This window comes from Acartia tonsa, chromosome 8 (genome assembly GCF_053477335.1).
Source record: "Acartia tonsa isolate MP-2025a chromosome 8, ASM5347733v1, whole genome shotgun sequence".
Lineage (NCBI taxonomy): Eukaryota > Metazoa > Arthropoda > Copepoda > Calanoida > Acartiidae > Acartia > Acartia tonsa.
The window spans coordinates 43,841,098-43,861,781 of NC_137267.1; the positions used below are offsets into that span (position 1 = coordinate 43,841,098).

The 20,684-nt window shown below is 31.2% G+C and overlaps 1 protein-coding gene across 9 annotated transcripts in view; it reads right to left on the bottom strand.

Moving 5' to 3' along the window:
• Positions 1 to 14,230: 14,230 nt before the first annotated feature.
• Positions 14,231 to 20,684, bottom strand: part of LOC145327042 (protein held out wings-like) — a 158,691-nt gene continuing 152,237 nt past the window's right edge. For 2 of the 9 annotated variants that reach the window (XM_080170545.1, XM_080170539.1), the window contains exons 9-11: positions 16,341 to 16,999; positions 14,874 to 14,917; positions 14,231 to 14,343 (exon numbers count right to left, since the gene is read on the bottom strand). The gene's annotated coding sequence lies outside the window, so the exon portion shown is untranslated. Of the gene's footprint in view, positions 14,368 to 14,873; positions 17,000 to 20,684 lie in introns of those variants that run through there. The other 7 variants (XM_080170547.1, XM_080170540.1, XM_080170544.1 and 4 more) reach the window with 6 other exon arrangements.

Below are 20,684 nucleotides of genomic sequence, written 5' to 3' on the forward strand. Positions count from 1 at the left end.
TATATAAAATCTTCACTGTAGATACTGCACTTATAAAAGTACTGTATTATTAAGTGTTGATTTATTAAGTAATTGTGATTTTTAACCAAAAAAAATAAGTTATTTTATTTTGACCTATTTTAATGGTCCCCAGTTATATTTATTTTATTTTGAATTAAGGGAAATTTTCACTATATAAGCCAAATTGGGTTTTGTGTTTTGATTATTTCTAATTTGCAGGGATCTTAAGGGATTAGACAATGGACGATTAATTGCAGACCAATTATAATAAACAAAATGTCCAAAATATTGGTTTAAAAGTTTAAACATTGCCTAGTTCTTAACCACCAATCAAGAAATATTAAAATTACCAAGGGGCGTCGTAGCTCAGTGGTAACACACTGAGTTACGGTGATGAGAGTTCGAGTTCTAGTCCCCATGTGGCAACTCGAACTTCTCAATTGAATACATTCTCGCAACTTCCCCTGCTTGTGTAAGGAGGGGATTATTGAGTAAGTTTGGATACTTAATAGTCAAGTACATAATATCAGTACTACCCTTATCCCAAGCTCCTCTGCGGAGAGCGTCATTCATTATGGTGACTTAATTTGGGACACGTGCCATACTCGACGAGGGTGAGGTTATAATGAGTAGCTCTCATGAGATAGCGGGTCAAGTCATAATGTGCTTGAACGTGGAGCTTGATAGCCCTAGTGGCTATACAAAAGTGTCTCAGCCTACTCCATGATTACTTCGGTCCAAACTCTAAGAGACTATGGCTATTCAATCAATCAAAATTAAAATTACCAAAAGTTTTTTTTAAGCAAGCTCATAAAACTTTGGGTACAAGTTTAATTTCTAGTTCTATGTCCCCTTCCTCCCTGCTAATATAGGAACTTTGAAAAGTAACTCTAACTAATTTTTGGTACTTGGTGAAAAAACTCTTTAATTTTTTGGCAAAGTTTTTTCAAACAACAAATGTTTGAAAATTCTAGAAGTATTTAAATTATAATATTGAAGAACGGTCAAATTGATAAAGGATTATACAATACATTGTATTGAGAAATCTTTATCCCTGTGTCCTTATTTATAGAATTGATCTGGTGCAGCATCTGTGTTCAGTGCGGGCAATGACGGAACTATTTTAAAAACAGAGAGACTAAATTAATCTCCATTTATTACGAATATTCATGAAAAGTAATTCTAAACTGACTTTCTTTTAGCTATTACAATGACTAATGTATGATGACTAGTATTTGAATTTAAAGGAGAAGAGAATAAAATTGTAGGAATTAATAAGATTTAAGATTCTGTTATTGCCCCCACTGAAAATAATATTGTATTTTTATTACTGCTGAATTATGATATTGTACTACCTATACTAGTATGTAATCTGAACAACACTTTAATAAAATATAAAGTTTTACACAAGTTTTAAGAATATTGTTTTTATTTTAGTGGCATAGCTACTCTACATTTTAATTTGTCGGTTAGTTTGTCGGTAGCTTCTTGGTTAATCAATGGTTTCTAGTCCATTCTGACTCTTTGTAGTGTAGGTTTATAACTTCTTTTGGGGGAGATTACTACCACCCTTCCAAATGAAATCGCCCCTAGTAAAAAATGACCCCCCCCCCCCCCAATTTTTTTTTAATGTTCTTTTTAAAACTAAAATAGAAAATGTAGGAAGGGCGATCGGCATCTCCCTCACCTCAAAGGACCCTAGGGGCATAACCGCTAGTCTTCTATAACGTAAGAATAATTTTTCAACTGAGCTTTCCTTTTTAGAAAAGATTCACATAGGGCCTGGAATCGTTTTAGGCTATTTTTAGATTTAATAACTAAAGTGCCCATAGACAGTTTATACCAGCAACGAATTTAATTCGGAAAAATCACGTAACCTATACATTGTACGTGTTTTCAGCTGTGGATGGGGGCATCCTCAAGGGAATTTTTCGCGAGATTAAGGTGGTCCGGAAATTGCTAAACGTTTCTTTGTCCCTTTGTTTTTTAGAAGCGCAGCTATGCTATAGTTAATTTAATTTTCTCATTGCACGCAACGAGAATGTAGTAATGTACAGCTTATACCAATAATTCATTAATCCGGAAAAAATCATGAAACCTATATGTGTTTTTCTTCTGTCGTTGGAGGGCAACACATCGTAAAATTGACGACCTCTCCATTTGCCCACCAAATTTAATTTTTGATTGATTTCGCTTGTTGGTTATACCTTATTATTCCTGAGTAATGTACTGTAAAACACGCTGGTACTCAAAGTTTTTTAATCGCGTGCTTTCATCGGGAAACTTAAGATTTTTGGACACTTCATTTTTTATAGATGTTGTCATTCTTGTTTTCTTTGAATGAATGAATTGACAAATATTTTAGTCGGATTCGATGAAATATAAATCATAGGGATTTCTTGGGAGAAAATAAGCTGCATTTTGAGGTAGCTTCATAAAAAAACCAAGCCCTAAGAATGATATAAAAAATTACTACTCCTGTAGATTACAATTAGTGGTTGAAACGTTTGAATAATCAACCAATGCAACGAATACAGTTAGGGAGTTGAATCCATTTTTATAGAAGCAGAACTATAATCTATGATTATGGTTTGGACCCTCTAAAACTATAATCTACCCTTCCACTTTCCCCTCTCTTGGTGAAGATATCTTCAACGCTGATACGATTTTTGAAATATAAGATTCCACTTTCAATAGGGGCGAAACTGAAATCATACATTCATGTTTACATATCAGCGTATTCATAAACATTGATTTCCTTATTTATATCGACATAATAGTAATGTATCATTCTACTTTCAATAGAGCCAAAATTGGAATAATACATTCAAGATAACATATCATATCTTTGAATCGACATAGTAGAAATGGTACATATTAGTTAGTTTTTTTTTATATTTTTATTAGTTTGAAGTTTTTAAGAAAAACCTAAAAATAAAGGTTGCTAACACTTAACAATCAGGCCCATTTCCGGACCTTAATCGTTCAACGCTCCACCCCCCCCCCCCCCACATATCATCTCTGCTCTTATTAGAGTTAGATGGCAAAAAAAATTGTGCCTGTTTCCTGTTTAATACTAAATTTCCGACTTTAAGTGAGACAAATTCATTTTTCGCCCTTTCATTTAACAACTTTATTTTTTAAGGTTAATTAAAATGTTAAATGGATGTAATTACCTTTTTTTGAAGCTAGAACAATTTTTTAAAGAAAATGTTTATCTTAAAGTAAATTTTCTATTAGAAATCTCAAAAAATAAATTTTCTTATTCGTTGGCTTAACAACTTTGGGGACTTTTACTGAATTTTGATTGGTTGGTTAACCACTACTATCTATAATACAAAGTAGAACCATGTCTGTCTGTCTGTCTGTCCATCCGTCTGTTGCTTAAGATCTCGGTAACAACTGAACCGAACAGATACTACTCTTCAGGGTATATACCTATTGGTCCTGTTGTGGTTTTAAGCTATTTTCTTGGGGGGTGGGACAACCCCCCCCCCCAAAAAAAATGAAAATTCCTCCCCCCCCCCAAAAAAAAATTCTGGTGATGCCCATAAATTATGGTCGCAGCACCAGATTTTTTTTATATCTAGAGGCTAGGGGCGAAGCCGCTAGTACTTAAAAACCTAACCATTCAAAATCTAATAAAAGTCCCTAAAGTTGTTAAGCCAGCCAATAAGAAAACTTTGGGGACTAGTGTAATAAACAGTCCATTGTCCACCTCTCTTTCTGCTAGTTCCCAAAGTTTTATAATAACGTTTTCATTTTTGTTTGCTTAACATCTTTGGGTACTTTTACTGAATTTTAATTGGTTTGTTTATTTAGTATAGTGGCGAAACGTTTCAACCACTGATGGCAAATTACAGTAGGGGTATTTTTGGGAATGTACATCCATTTATCGGCTATTGTCGTATCCCTTTAAATCCCTGGTGGCGATAAACGTGAATTAAAGAACCTAGAGGTTTTGGACCAGCTAAGAAGGTAATTTCAGTCCATTGTTCCCTACCTCCCTTGGTACAATAAAAGTTGTCTACAGGGAGGGAAAAATGGACGAAAAATTAAATAAATTCTGTCTATAATAACATGAGAAGACAGAATGAGAAGGACAGTAGCACCCTGTAATCGTTATCAGAAAGTCCTGAATGTCCATTTGAAACATTTTACAAAGTTTTTTATATTAAGAGTTATCTATAATACAAAGTAGAACGATGTCTGTCCGTCTGTCCGTCTGTCCGTCTGTCTGTCCGTCTGTCTGTCTGTCCCTTAAGATCTCAGTAACCACTGAACCGATCGGATTCTACTCTTCAGGGTATCTACTTATTGGTCCTGTGGTGGTTTTAAGCTATTTTCTTGGGGGGTGGGACACCCCCAACCCCCCAAAAAAACAAAAAATCCCCCCCCATTTTTTTTTTTTTTTTTTTGAAGGAGATTTCCATGGTCCTTTACGATTTTTGCCATAATTTTTTATCACCTCTTGGGGCAAAGCCCCTAGAGGCTAGGGGCGAAGCCGCTAGTAACAATATAAATTGATAAGATACATACAAAATGTTATTGATTCTAAGTGACGTTTTCTACAAAAGGGTTGGTAGAAGTCTGTATGTCTAAAAAATCACTCTTATGGTTTGCAGGTTTCTATAACTATGTCTTTTTAATATGTTCACTCTCAGCAAAATAAGAGAGGGTTTAAATTTCAGTAGTACCCAAAGTTTTATAAACATTTGTTGGATTTATAAATTTGTTTACTTTTATTTAATCTTAATTGGTTGATGAAAACTGGCATTGTCAAAACTAAACAGACAAGATTAATTGTTAATTGCATCTGTTTCCAGTTTTGTTAGTCCTGAAGGGGCAAAGGCCCAGTCTAACAAAACTGGTGTTCATATTACTACTTTTTAGTTTACTATTTGTAGAAAAATGTCTATAATATAATACAATACATGGTTTCAAGTATGGATTAGACGGGTCTGATCCAGCGGATATTAATTGGTTTCGTAGACATACTGGAAAATCATAAAAAATCATGGACAGAATGACGGACAGGCAGAAAAGTGAATTGTAGAGTACCATTGCATTTTATTCTTTCTTAGTTAGTATTTGTTTCCAGAGAGGGAGGAGACAATTGACTGATTATTACAATAGTACACAAAGTTTTACAATAACGTTTTCTTATTCGTTGGCTTTGATTGGTTGATTAAATTGTGTTTATAAACGTTTGAACCACTAATTTTAATCTACAGAAGGGGTTATTCAGTGCGTCATCATTATAGATGTGCATTAAATCATTAAAGATAAAAAAAGGGTGTGTAAAAATGCAGACATTGAAAAAATTCAAACTGCTTGGCATGTGTGAATAGTAGAAAAATGCTATGTATAATTATATCGTTAGAACCGACATAAGCTCTATTTTTTGAAAATATAAGTACGATTTTTGTGCTATTTTTAGTTTAGAAGCTGTATTGATAAATGTGAGAAAAGTGAAATTTTTTTTTTGAGTTTTAAGTCAGTTGGGACATTCTACCACATAGCTCATAAATTAGAGCGCAGTGATATGTTAGGCATTAAACTGACAATTAAACAGAGAAAATGGAGATGGTTGGGGCACACTTTAAGGAAAGGGCATGATGATATAACCAATCAAGCCTTGACTTGGAACCCCCACATAGGAAAGAGGAAACCAGGTAGACCAAAATCAAAAAAAACTTCCTAACGGTTCTAACGATATGCGTAACATTTTTCTACTATTAACACAAGCCGCGCAATTTCAATTTAAAAAATGCCTGCATTTTTTTTGCACACCCTTTAGCTTTGCTTAAGTGAAAGCTTTTTATTACATTAAGTTTTAAGTCTTAAGTATGTGTTATAACATATAAAATAGGCCAAAGTTAAACTTTATCTAAGAGTGATAGGACAATGGCAGATTGGTTATCATACCTTTTTACATAAAAATGAAATGGTTTGGCATGGATAATTAATATTCCATTGTCCTTTACCATTATCCCAAAGTTAATTAAATCTATAAGGCCTTTGAATCTAATATATTAAGCTATTTGAAATATATCTAAATCTATTTTTACAGTTTTCAAGTCCTGAGATAAGAATTACCTTTACATAAATTCAATCCACCTAAAATGAAAGCCAAAATAGACAGGCAAATTTCTGGATTCTATTTTGTACTTCAGTTTGAATTTTCATTGGTTTGAAATAAATGCACATTCCCATATAAACAACCCCTTAAATAGTGGATGTAAATATTCATTTATTTCCCGGGTATGATCATTTATATCCCTGGTATGATTTTAGAAGATTTTTAATTTTTTTTAGAAGATTTTATAATTTTTATCAATTACTAAAAGAAAGAAAAATTATACCAGGAAAATAAATGAAATGTAAAAACCAAAATTAAACCACATTTTACTATCATAAAAACGAGTTTTTGTTTAAATGAGAATGATATTCCTGTCCAGTTTTTTGTTTAGGAAAAAACTGGACAGGAATACCCCATTTAAAATAATCTTTGTCTAAGAAAAGATAAATATACCATGCGTGATTTTATTTCACTTTTTGGGCTAATGATTATCACTGACAGAAAAGTAAAAATAAGTATTTTTCCGGTGGTTTTTTGGTATATGTGTATATAAAAAGAAACGGCATTATCCTCTTAGGAATTTTTTTACCAATTTTGAAAATTTGGGTACTCCCCCCCCTCCCCCCTCCTAACAGAGTCTGAATTCAATCTAAGGCAAAGTCTTGGTGAACTACACTTTCCTTTGACCTTTTCTCCCTTGCCCCGTCCAGACATACAGAGGCAAGGGTAATAGTAGGGGGGGATTGAGTGTAAAGGGGAAGAAAAGGGGGAGGCGGAAAATGTTTAAATTTTGAGTGCTGTGGCCAGAGATGTTCGTTGTCGGGTGGGTACTCAAAATTTCAAAAAACTATTTTAAGTTAGGTTATAGGCTAGGGAGCCGAGCACTGCGGCCAGAGATGTTTAAATCTTTAATTTGACACCTTACTTTTAAAATTCTGTTGAGTAATTATTGAAAAAATCAATTTTTTTAACCTCGGTTTAATAAAAACTTTAAACCTAAATATTTTCTTAAACAGACAAAAACAATATGGGTTCATATATCAGAAAAATATTACAAATCCATTCTAAGCAAAATTGAAAAAAAGTAAAAACTTAGAAAAATAAAAATGGCCTAAAATATTATATTTTTAACACTTAATTTTAACTATTAAACTAGCCAATCAAAAATCTCAAAAATTGACAAATCAGGAAGCTTCACCTCAAAACCTAACCAATAGAATTGACAAAAAAAAGGATAATGTTCATACAACAATAAAAATATTGATACATACATAACATGTAAAGAATGAGAAAGTATGAACAAATATGCTTCCGTCTGTTTATAAACTTCAAAACAATGCAGTTAAAAATGCATTATTGTTTCTTGTGTTAAAAAAATATCTGTTACAGTGTATGTACATTTGTTTAGGTTTTGTTCAGGTTTTGTTCAAGTCAGCCCTTTAAAGCCAAAATTATGATTCTTAAAATAAACTTATATTTTTTATTATAGTTTTATAAAACTTTTTCAATTTTGCTTAGAATGGATTCGTTATATTTTTCTGATTCTAAAGGTATATATGAACCCATATTTTTTATGTCTGTTGGAGAAAATATTTAGGTTTAAAGTTTTTATTAAACCGAAGTTAAAAAAATAGATTTTTTCAATAATTACTCAACAGAATTTTAAAAGTAAGGTGTCAAATTAAAGATCTTACTATTTTTGTTCATACTGGCAATTTTCTTCTTTTATTTTGTTGCGTTTTAGTACCTTAAAACCGACTTAATTATTTTTTTTTAAAACTTAAATTACTTCAAAAATACGAGGTCTACATAAAAACCGATTGCATATCTAAATTCTATGGACCATTTTACATCTATTACTTACTAAAAGAACAGGCTAGCTATCTTAATTAAATAAAAAGCAAAAAAGTTCAGACGCCTTCTTTTGAAAATTTGAGTACCCCCAACAACGAACATCTCTGGCCGCAGTGCTCGGCTCCCTAGCCTATAACCTAACCTAACCTAACTTAAAATAGTTTTTTGAAATTTTGAGTACCCACCCGACAACGAACATCTCTGGCCACAGCACTCGAAATTTAAACATTTTCCGTCTCCCCCTTTTCTTCCCCTTTACACTCAATCCCCCCCTACTATTACCCTATTAATTAAAAGTAAGGTGTCAAATTAAAGATCTTACTATTATTGTTCATACTGGCAATTTTCTTCTTTTATTTTGTTGCGTTTTAGTACCTTAAAACTGACCTAATTATTTGTTTAAAAAACTTAAATTACTTCAAAAATAAGAGGTCTACTAAAAAAACCGATTGCATATTTGAATTCTATTTCACATCTATTACTTACTAAAAGAACTGGCTAGCTATCTTAAATAAAAAGCAAAAAAGTTAAGACGCCTTCTTTCAAAAAACTATTTTAGGTTACACTGGTCGCCGGAAGGGAAAAGCAGTTTTTTGAAACAGGCTCTCTGAGATTATTACAGATTCTGATATATACATATATAGACTAATGAAAAATGCAAAAAACGAAATCAAAAGCGTTCCTTCTTGGGAGAAAATCCGGGAAAAAGATTTTAGCTATTTTTAACCTAAAATTCACATTGTCAAGCCTGCAAAGAAATATACAGACATTTAAACATGTAATTGCTCAGCACCTAGAAGTGGTAGAAAAATGCTACGCATACCATTAAAAAGCTCATAACCTCTAGTTTTCATATTGGTATATAACGTTTTTGTACTATTATTATTTTTTGAGCTATCCTCTGAAGTATACACAAGTTTAATAAATAAATTTTTTCATGAATTTTAAGTTTGATACTTGTTACACAAACCTTTTTAAAATTGTATTGCTTAGCACCGAGGAGTTATTTAATTATTTTATATAGGTATATTTATATATTTTGGGTGCATTTAATTTAAGCATAATTAAAAATAGTCTTTGAAATGTGTTTAGTTTGTAGTAAGAACCAAAAATGGAGGGGGGGGGGGGGAGTTTATACACTTTTTGGCAATGAAATTCAGTATAAAATTTTGCTCTGGATGTTTTTGGGCTTGTTGTTATAGATATTAACATAATTCTTTTTGTAAGATCTCTTATATGATTAAATCTACCAAAATAAATATTGAAAATTGAATTTTGGCACTATCCTTCTAGGGGCTAGTGGGGTAAAACAGCTCCAAAACACTAACATCTAAGGTCTGAACTTATTTTTAGAGATATCAAACTAATTTTTTGTAAACTTTGTTTTGCATAATTAAGCTAAGTAGTTACTAAAGATTTCATTTTGCCACTTTCCTTCTTGGTACTAGTGGGTTTTAACACCCCCCAAAACACAAATATTATAAGTTATGTGCCTATCAAGATGATTTTTTTAATTTAAAATTTATTCTTATAATTGAGAAACATAGCCACTAAAGATTTTGCCCTGGCTGTTTGGACTTGTTGTCATAGTTATCAATTGATTCTTTTTTTTAAATTTTCTTATATGATTGGATCTTCCCGTAAAACTTTAAAATTTTATTTTTGGCACTATCCTTCTAGGGGCTTGTGGGGTAAAAAGCCAATAAAACACTAAAATTATAAGCTATGAGATTATTTTAAAAGATATCAAGCTAATATTTCTAATGTAAACATTTTTCACATAATTGAACTAAGTAGCTATTACAGATTTCAATTTGGCACTTTTCTTTTAGAGTCTAGTGGGGTAAAACATCCCCCAAATACAAATATTATGAGTTCTGAGCTTCAAAGATATCATGTTGAACTTTAATGAATGATTATTTAGTTCAGTTATTCAACAAAATCAGCCCAATATTTTTTTAAAAGCCCAGAACTTAAAGTTTTAGTAGTTTTGGGGGCAGTTTCACCACACTAGCCCCTAGAAAGATTAGTGGCTATGTATCTCAATTATGTGAATTAATTTTAAATTAAAAAAAATCATCTTGATATCTTTAAAAATAGGCTCATTTTAGTGTTTTGGGGGCTGTTATAAAATGCTAGCCCCAAGAAGAAAAGTGCCAAAATGAAATCTTTAGTGGCTACTTAGCTCAAATATGCAAAAAAAATTATGTTAAAAAAATTAGCTTAATATTTCTAAAAATAAGTTCAGACCTTAGATGTTAGTGGTTTGGAGCTGTTTTACCCCACTAGCCCCTAGAAGGATTGTGCCAAAATTCAATTTCAAATATTTTTACTTGTAGATTTATTCATATAAGAGATCTTACAAAGAGAATCAGGTAAATAACTATAACAACAAACCCAAAAACATCCAGAGCAAAATTTTATACTTAATTTCATTGCCATTAAGTGTATAACCTCCCCCCCCCACCCTCCTCCTTTCTTGGCTCTTACTACAATGTCAAACCACACGCATTTCAGACTATTTTTAATTAAGCTAAAATTGAATGCACCCAAAATATACACATATACCTATATAAAATAATTATATAACTCCTAGGTGCTAAGCAATATAATTTTTAAAAGGCTTGTGTAACAACTTAAAATTCTAGAATAAACTGCATTTATTAAACTTGTGTATACTTCAGAGGATAGCTCAAAAAATAATAATGGTACAAAAACGTTATATACCAATATGGAAACTAGAGGTTATAAGCTTTCCAATGGTATGCGTAGCATTTTTCTACCACTTCTAGGTGCTGAGCAATGACATGTTTAAAATGTCTGTATATTTCTATGCAAGCTTGCCAATGTGAATTTTAGGTTAAAAATAGCTAAAATCTTTTTCCCGGATTTTCTCCCAAGAAGGAACGCTTTTGATTTCGTTTTTTGCATTTTTCATTAGTCTATATATGTATATATCAGAAACTGTAATAAGCTCAGAGAGCCTGTTTCAAAAAACTGCTTTTTCCTTCCGGCGACTAGTGGGTTAGGTTATAGGTCAGGGAGCCGAGCGCTGCGGCAAGAAATGTTTGTTGTTGAGGGTACTCAAATTTTCAAAATTTCAAAAAACTATTTTAGGTTAGGTTAGGTTAGGTTATAGGCTAGGGAGCCGAGCGCTGTGGCCAGAGATGATACAACTGATACAAGCAACTTTTACTATAAATGTCTAAGGATTTATTTACTCCATCCACTTTTAACTCACAAATCAGACCAAATTGTTCAGTAATTGATCAGTAAACCACAAAAATGCTCAATTAAATAAGCAATTAATCTCTTAGTGCTTACTTACATGGTGAGAGATTACTAGGGAAATATTAAGATGAAATAAATTGAACAAAAAAATTACAAATATATACAATTGAATTAATTAATAAACGACTTTTTAAATTTTGAATACTCATTTGATACCCTTTTTAAAGTATTCTTTTAAAATAAACAAAACATCTTTTATATACGCTCTTTGTATGTTTTGTTTATTTAATTAAGAATATACAACAATGTTTAAATTATATATAAAATCTATGCTTTTTTTCACAATTGACATAATTTTGAAATAGTATGGTACATTTCTATTATGTCGATGTTAAAAAAGGAATGGAAGATTACAGAAACATAGATATTAAAAATGTAAACCATGATTCCAGTTTCGCCTCTATTGAAAGTGGAATCTTACATTTCAAAAATCATATCGGCGTTGAAGATATCTTCACCAAGAGAGGCAAAAGTGGAATCTTACATTTCAAAAATCGTATCGGCGTTGAAGATATCTTCACCAAGAGAGGGGAAAGTGGAAGGGTAGATAACAGTTTTAGAGGGTCCAAACCATAATCATAGATTATAGTTCTGCTTCTATAAAAATGGATTCAACTCCCTAACTGGAATAGGCACAGAATGGATGTATTATTATTGGACCTTACACCAGCTTTTCATGTTCTTAAGGTGAATCTTGTATCAGGCTAAATTAAGAAACTACCTATCCCCTCCCCTTTATCTACCGGATGAACGAACTGACCACTAAACGAGTTCTATGTTAGCAAGCTAAATTGACGATAATTTTTTGCCTTTCATAATATCCACTTATATTCTGCATCAATTAATCAATAGACCTTCGTATGATGTGCTTTGACTTTTGTGTCAGAACCTAAATTGGGACATAGTGCAATTCATTACCCTAGGTTAGGTAACTTCATTTCACTTTTTAATAAAATCTAAAATGAAAATTTCTTGTTCAATTTAATCAAGACAAGAAAAGCAAAGGTTATTTATTTAAATTTTTGAACAACGTTGCTTTTATAAAGTCTGTCATAAAACCTCTCTATATATGATTTATTTAAGGCTGAATTTCCGTGACCTTAGCAAAGCAACAGATAAAAAAGACATTAATTAACTCACTTCAGGAGTGGTTTTATGAAGAACTTTATAAAAGCAAACTTGTTCAAAATTTTGAATAAATAATCTTTGCTTTTCTTGTCATGATTATGCGGTAACTCCTAGTGGATGAAAAATGAACTTGAAATTTTCAAATCTGATTTTCTCAAAAACGGCTGCATTTTAGATTTTATTGAAAAGTGAAATGAAGTTACCTAACCTAGGGTAATGAAATGCACTATGTCCCAATTTAGGTTCTGATACAAAAGTCAAAGCACCTTCATACGCACTGTGCCTATAGCCACAAATCTTGTCTATGTGTACAGCTATATAGTGTTGTAGAGTAGCTTCGCAACTAAATAACAATGATTGATACCTTAGGAAAAGTGAATCTCTCAAACGATAGGACAAACATTAGAACATTAACACTTATTGAGTGTCTAAACAGAATATAAATGTATAAGTCTAAACAAAATTTTAAGTAAAGTTGTTCCAAAACTGATAAATTACAGGATACTGTTTAAAGAAATACATACATTTTAAGGATTTGATTTTCGAGATACTTCGTTTATAACATTGCACCTTATTGAAATATGAATTAGTATTCCAAAAACCAGATTAATAGGATAATTATATCATATAAAAATTTGTTCTCAAAAAAGAAAAAAATAATCGTGTTTTAAGTGGACGTACTGACTTTCTGATTACGATTATAGAAATGCTACGCTTCCTAAATCTCACCTGATTATTATAGGAATCGTCATGCAAAGTTTGAAATCTAAATTAACGAAAAGAGCTAACCATTTTGGACGTACGGACGGAAAATTTTAAAGATTTTATTGAATTTTATAATCTGGGAAGCAAACTAGGTATATGACTATTAGATTATTCAATAATATCGCCACCAGCTTCAATCACAGCTTCTACCCGCCCCCTGAACCGCCCGCCGACCCTGGTTACCATGTTCCTGTCCAAGCTGGCGAAGTTCTCTTTGATAGTGCCAATAAGGGAGGTCTTTGTGGAATGGGCGCGTCTGTTGGTTCATGCTTTAATGGTGCTTTAGGCCCAAAAGTTCATTGGAGTAAGATCGGGGCTGCTGGGAGGCCACATCTCCTTAGGGACGTGAGTAACCGCAGGATCCAAATTAACCCATCTTTCAAGCTACCCTTTGACACGGCGGCTCTCATTTGAACTAGAACAACGTTTTATACCTTTTTAAAAATGGCATGCAGATTAAGCTAGGGTTGTCAGCGCAACCCATAGTCTAAAACGAGTTTCAAGGTTTCATATGGGCCTCTGAAGTCAAGAGCCTTTAAATTTTCAAGATTTTTGACGTTTTTGAAATCTTAAAATCTACCACGATTCACTTTGCCAAGGTACTACGGCCAAGCTAGCTGAGATAGAGAGCTCTAGTCTTTTCTAGTGTCTTCATTAAGTATCTAACAGTATCTCCAGCAAGTTTCATAAGTCTATCTCATCTACAGATAGGCTGAGGTCATATTTAGTCAAGTCGAGGATCCAGGGTAAACTATCAGCTCATTTCGAATCTGCCTTGTTGAACATATGCGCGGCCAGCTTGGAGTACAAGATCTTCATAGTCTAACACTTTTTATAGGCAAAAAGGTCATGAACTAAGCTTTTTATAGTGGGGTCAAACGTCCTGATTGGTAAAGTAGTTTTGGTGCTATGGCCATTTTTAAAAAGTCCAGATTTATGTGACGCACCCTGTATGTACTACTAAGGCACTATGGAGTATTTCTTTTGTAATTTTGTGCATCATCATTGGGGATGTACATAAATTTATCGGTCATTGTCTTATCCCTGACAGATACAGCAATGTAGAGTAGATTTGCAACTAACTAAAAAATTTAAAAACAAACACTTAAGTGATGGTGAATATATATATTTTATGACACTTTTTAGTTTATCCTGTGAGAATAGTGTACTTACATATGTATTACTAAGGCACTAAAGAGTATTTTTTTTTATACATTTGTCTACTTACAAAGATAAAATAACAAAAACTTTTGCCAGATTTTTTTGTATGTTGATTTTCTAAGAGACAGAAATTTTTCTAAAAATAAGGTAGTCAAATTATAAATTTTAATTCCAATTTTTTTTATTTTTAGAATTAGTTTTATTTCCAGTATGGCTTCGATTTCGATTAATATCCACTAGATTAGAACCGGTTCTCAGCCATATTGAATAATCATGTATAGCATCGTACTAAAGTCAGTTTTCCACGAATAACAAAATTTAACACTAGTTTTGTTACGTCTAACAAAACTAGTTTGATCTTTTAAGTTTTTGTTCTAATATCCGTGTAAAGCTGTCTATAATACGATGCTATAAATAACTATTCTGTTAATTAAGTTTCTTAAGTTAAAGGTTTTAGGTTAAAAATTACTTATTGACTAGGTAATAAGTCTATAAAGTTAAGATCACTCGGATGGCTTAGAAATTGATAAAACTCCTTAAAACCCTAAAAAATTTTAAAGAGAAAAAAGAAAAAGTTTTTGTTATTTTATACAATCATGGCACATACAGTTTTTATTTGTAAATTATTAGGTGATTCTAATATCATAGAACAATATTTTTAAAAACACTGTTTTATGATATTAAATAAATTACAATAATAAGTATAAGGCTGCATTTTATTAAAGAGTTTAGCAAGTTTGAAACGAATTTGAAGAAATATACTATTCAGTATGGCTTAGAAACTGATTTATATCCGCTGGATTGGAACCAGTTCTCATCCATACTTAAAACTCATGTATAGCTTCGTATTACGGACATTTTTCCACTAATATTAAAATAAGAATCATAAAATTGATACCAGTTTTGTTAACCCAGGCCTTTGGCTCCTCGAGGCGACAAAACTGGTAAAGATTTTTAATTTTAATATCCACGGAAAGCTGTCTGTAATACGATTCGATAAATAACTATTTCAGTACGTTTTTCTTCTCTTATCGATTCAAACTACCACAACTTTATAAATTGTAAACATTTAAATTCAATCTTCATAAAAATTTACAAAACTTTAATTTGTGATTATAAAATTGACTTAAAAATTAATAATTACATTAACATTTATATACGTGCTTAAAAATATTTATAATAACTATACTGAAAATTGAAAGCCTTTTTAAGTTAGATTAAATATCAAAATTTATTTTAAAATTTCTTTATTGCTATACATATTTAATATCAATTTTGCATAGATATTTTTTATATAAAATTTTGGAAGCTGATAGTCAATATTGAGAGCACCAATACATCAGAAAATAGACTATAACGTAGCACCCAGCAGGATATAGATGATAACAAATGTTTGCTGGGTGATTTTCAGAGGTTGCGTGAATATTATTCAGGATACTAAGTATTTCTTGGCACTTGATAAGTATAAAAGGGGAAGGAGGGGTTCTTTGTAATGATTTCGTAATCCAAGAGCCGCTTAATATCCAAAAATCTTTAAAGATAAGACAATCGACTATAAATTGGTATACATACCCAACAAGATAAACAAAATTACACTTGGATTACGGCATCGCCATAAAAATCTTGCCCCCCTCCCCCTTTGTAAATTTAAATTAGTAATATGGGATAGTTTCATGAGGGGTATCTAATTTTAATTGTGTTAAATCTATAAAAAATGAATGACAACTTAAAATATAATTTCCATAATAAAATAGTAGGAAAGGTAAAAAGCAACTTTGTAAGTAGCTCAACGTGTCAAATAAACCTCATGAAACTAAAAAAATAAGTAATAAAAAAATATTTCAATTCAACATTACAGATTTTTAAGTAATATAGTACAATATAAAAATATTTGGACGGAGTATAACTTTGAAAGTGTAATTGAAAATCCCAACAAATATTACCCCTAGAATTTAACTATTCAAATGCAACTAAAACTAATAAAATCCTATCTTTAAAAATTTACACTTTTTAAATTTTTGTAAATTTCATTAACTTAAAAAACAGATCAAAAATTTACCTCAATTTACATGAACATAATACATTAATTAAAAATATAAAAAAAATAATATAAGGACAAAGAAAGAAAAAAAACTTGTTTCTGCTGCAATGTCAGGCAGCTGCAATTTTTAGCAGTCATCATGTTGCAATTTACATAGAAATATAATACATAATTATACACAATTTTGGGAATACAATTTTTGACATTTTATTTTGATATAAAAATGGGCAGTTTTACAAAAAAATATCAAGGCACTTTTTTATGGCAATTTTTAATTTAAGGGCTAAAAAAATATGACCAAAATTTTAAAATTTACAAGCATTTTATTATGCCGGAGTCTTATTTTTAAATAAACAGATCACAATAATACATAATAACAAAAAATACATAAAAAAAAAAAAACATTAATATCTAAATTACAATTTTAAACATTTAGAAATAACAGGATTCATCTGACTATTTAACACGAAAGAAAAATATTTAATAAATTTTTTTTTTCTTGTTATTTTAGGGACTGTTTCTACTATTTTTAAAAACAAGTAATCAAATAATTTTGATGGCTGAATGTTGAACATTTAACTTCTAAACAACTTCTTCCTCAAAGGGTTAAGGCACTACTTAATTTTCTTGTTCTGTTTGTGTGTCGTCAAGTGAGGGTTAAGAAATAAAGAATTTACCTAAAGAAAAAAAGAATTTATTATTATTTGTTACCTAAAAAATAGGACATTTGTTGATTTAAACAAAGCATTTAGCAAGGCTTAAACTATTTAATTTCCAGGTACAATATTATACAATTAGCTGAAATACAAAAGTAGAATAGCCTAAAACCATATTGTGATCTATGTAAAGGTTCTATAAAAAGGAGACCTCTATTGGTTTAATAGGTATCAAGATTCTAGGCTTTAGAAAATAACCTTACTTTATATAATATGTTACACCTAACTACATACAATAAAACGAGAAATTCTACAAAAACAGGCGTTTCAGATATAAATACAGAATAGGCTTTGCTAAGATTTATTGAACAAACTTCAAGTAACATAGTAGTCCCTTTTAAAAAGAAAATAACTCATTACAATATTAAAAATCTGATTTTAAAACAAGATATTTTGCAAGAATTATGTAAAAATTATAATTGTAAGCATTACCAGTCTGTTAAAAAGTCGTTATAATAAACCTATGATATATTTACGTCTATTCTTTATACAAGGAATAAATGAATAAATAATTGAAATTTGTAATTTTGAAATTTCGATTTTTTGGCAGATTAAAAAAAGTTGACTGTAAATTACACTGATACCAAAAGTTTTAAAAACACTTTTGTTCATTGGTTTGCTTTAGACATTTGGGCATTTCTAACGAATCTTGATTGATTGGTTCAAAGTATGAGTGTCCAACAATTTCCAAAAATTATAATCTATAGGGGTAAATTTGTTCATCACCAACGGGTATGTACATCAATGTTGTCTATGGCAATTTTTTCCCAATTTACCAGCACATTTAGCCATGAGAGAAAAAAATTGAAAAGCGGCTTTCATGGGTTTTGGGTAGAGAATTTTTGCTGCGAGGCAAACAATGCAAAAATTTGAAGTTCAAAGATTGAATTGCTACAGGTGCTCATGCTGCCTTTCTAGGGGTGCTACAAAACAGAGCGAGAGAGGACAATGGGCTGTTTATTACACTAGTCCCTAAAGGTTGGTTATAACGTTTTCTTATTGGTTGGCTAAAAAACTTTGGAACCTTTTAATGGACTTTGATTGTTTGGTTAAGTGTTCAAATATTTCAAGTGCGATGTAATTTTGTTTATCAAAATTGGGAATATTGTACATACATCAATTCATCGGCCATTGTCTTATCTCTTTAGATCGATGTCTACAAAACCAATTTCTTTGGAAAGCAAATGTTTTCTAGGTTTAAAGTGTTTCTGTCCGTTCGCCCGTCTCTGTACATGTAATTCACGAGGATTCCGATAACAATAAAGAATAACTTCCAATAATAATGTTTAAACTACAATACAAAAAGTTTTACCAATTTTTTAAATTCCTAAAAAGTGCAATTTAAAAAATTATTTTTAAAGTAATGAATTAATATATTTTTGTAAGACTCCTAGTGGACATGGTTTTACAAAAATAAAGTATCGCGTGCGCATTTATAAACAATTTTAGTCTATAATAACGTTAAAAATTGATTTTTAACAGATATTTTAATACAATCTCATGTCTGTTAAAAAAAACAGGGAGGGAGGGGACATTTGAATTTAAATTACACTGGTACCAAATGTTTGAAAACTACTCTATATCAATACTTAGCTTTCGGTACGATAAGTGAATTTTGATTGGTTAGTTCCAAACCAGTAGTGTCCAAACTTTTCAACCGATAATTCTACAGAAGGGGGTTCCTAATTTGTTTATCATCATTGGAAATTAAAAACAATTTATTTTTCATTGTCTTATCTCTTAATTAAAAAAAGAACAAAGAAAAAAATAACAAGTTTTATGTCTAAAAGTTTGGACCATATTGTTCATTATTTTAAGTAAAATGTCTAGTGCAATAAGACTTCAGGGATTAAAGGATGATTAATAACAAGTTCACTAGTAGTAATATCTATAATACAAAGTAGCTTGATGTCTGTCCGTCCGTCTGTCTGTCTGTCCCTTAAGATCTCGGTAACCACTGAACCGATCGGATTCTACTCTTCAGGGAATATACCTACTGGTCCTGTGGTGGTTTTAGGCTATTTTCTTGGGGGGTGGGACACCCCCAACCCCCCCAAAAAATAAAAAAATACCCCCCCAATTTTTTTTTTTTTTTTTTTTTTTTTGGCAGAAGATTTCCTAGGTCCTTTATTTTTTTTTTGCAGAAGATTTCCTAGGTCCTTTATTTTTTTTTGCAGAAGATTTCCTAGGTCCTTTATTTTTTTGCAGAAGATTTCCTTAGTCCTTTTACGAATTTCACCTCAATTTTTTTTTTGATCACCTCTTGGGGCAAAGCCCCTAGAGGCTAGGGGCGAAGCCGCTAGTCAGGGATATAAAGGGATAAGACAATGGCTAATAAATAATTGTACATCCAAAATAAGGATACTGTTTTACCCCCTTCTGTAGATCCAATCAAAATTAAATTAAAGTCCCCAAAATAGGTAAGCCAACAAATAAGAAAACGTTATTATAAAACTTTAGTGACTAGTATAATATTCAACAGTCTAATGTACATTTAAAATTGTCCCCCGTCAAGTCATACTGAATATATTCATTATACTTTGTTGGAAGACTGAAGTCTAAAGAAAGATCCATAAGCAACTTATTAACATGCACCGTTGAGACATCCAGACAAAGGTTGTGCAATCAAAGGGTTGGTTGTCTGTAGAACGTTTGCATAATCATGCACTTCATAAGCAAAATTTTGTTGAGACATTCACCAAAATAAAGCTCTACTGATGTATAGCGTCATCTAAAGATCAGCAATATATCTATCCAGCAAAACCCTGTGCAAAAATGAACCTTATTGCAACTAGTAAATTGCAGATTTTAAATAATTTCAAAGAAAATAGATTTAGAACCGTAATTGTTTTTTTTTTGCATCAGAGCTACTCTATAACTAACACGGAGGGACTACAAATTAAGCTGGTATCCAAAGTTTTATAAGCATGCTCTCTTATTTGTTGAATCCTTCAATTAAATCTCATTTGGTTAGTAAAAATTTGCAATGTCAAAACTTTTCAACCAATGTTTTTATCTTAAAGAAAGGGTAATTCAGTGCTATCTCCTAAGCTGGGGGGTACCTGGCAGCACCAAATAAACATTATTATTATTATTTATCATCATTGGGGATGCAAAGAAATTCATCATTCATTGTTAATAAGTGTGGAAGGTATTTGTGCTCGACTAAGCACTTGAAGGGAAACCACCTAAAATTTGTTTCTTAGCTATATTTTTGTAACGCTACAAATAAAAATAATCTTTCTTGTTTTTGTAATAATATTTGATTCTTAGTAAACATTTTACTTTAAATTATCCTAAAATTATCCAAGTAAAGCATAAAAATCAGGCATAAGACAATAGCCTATAAATAGATATACATTCCCAATGATGATACACAAAATTACCGCTTCTATAGATTACAATTAGTAGTAGAAATGTTTCAACATTCAGTTTAATGAACGAAACAATCAAAATTCAAGGAAAGTCCCCAAAGTTGATAAGCCAACAAATAAGAAAATATTATAATGAAACTTTGGGAACTAGTGTAATAAACAGCCCATAGACCCCTTCCTTCTTGATAAAAATACTAAAGCTGAATATTGGATACTAATTGAAAACGCTATAATTAACGTTAGGAGAATGTATCTTCTTGATAGTAAAGATT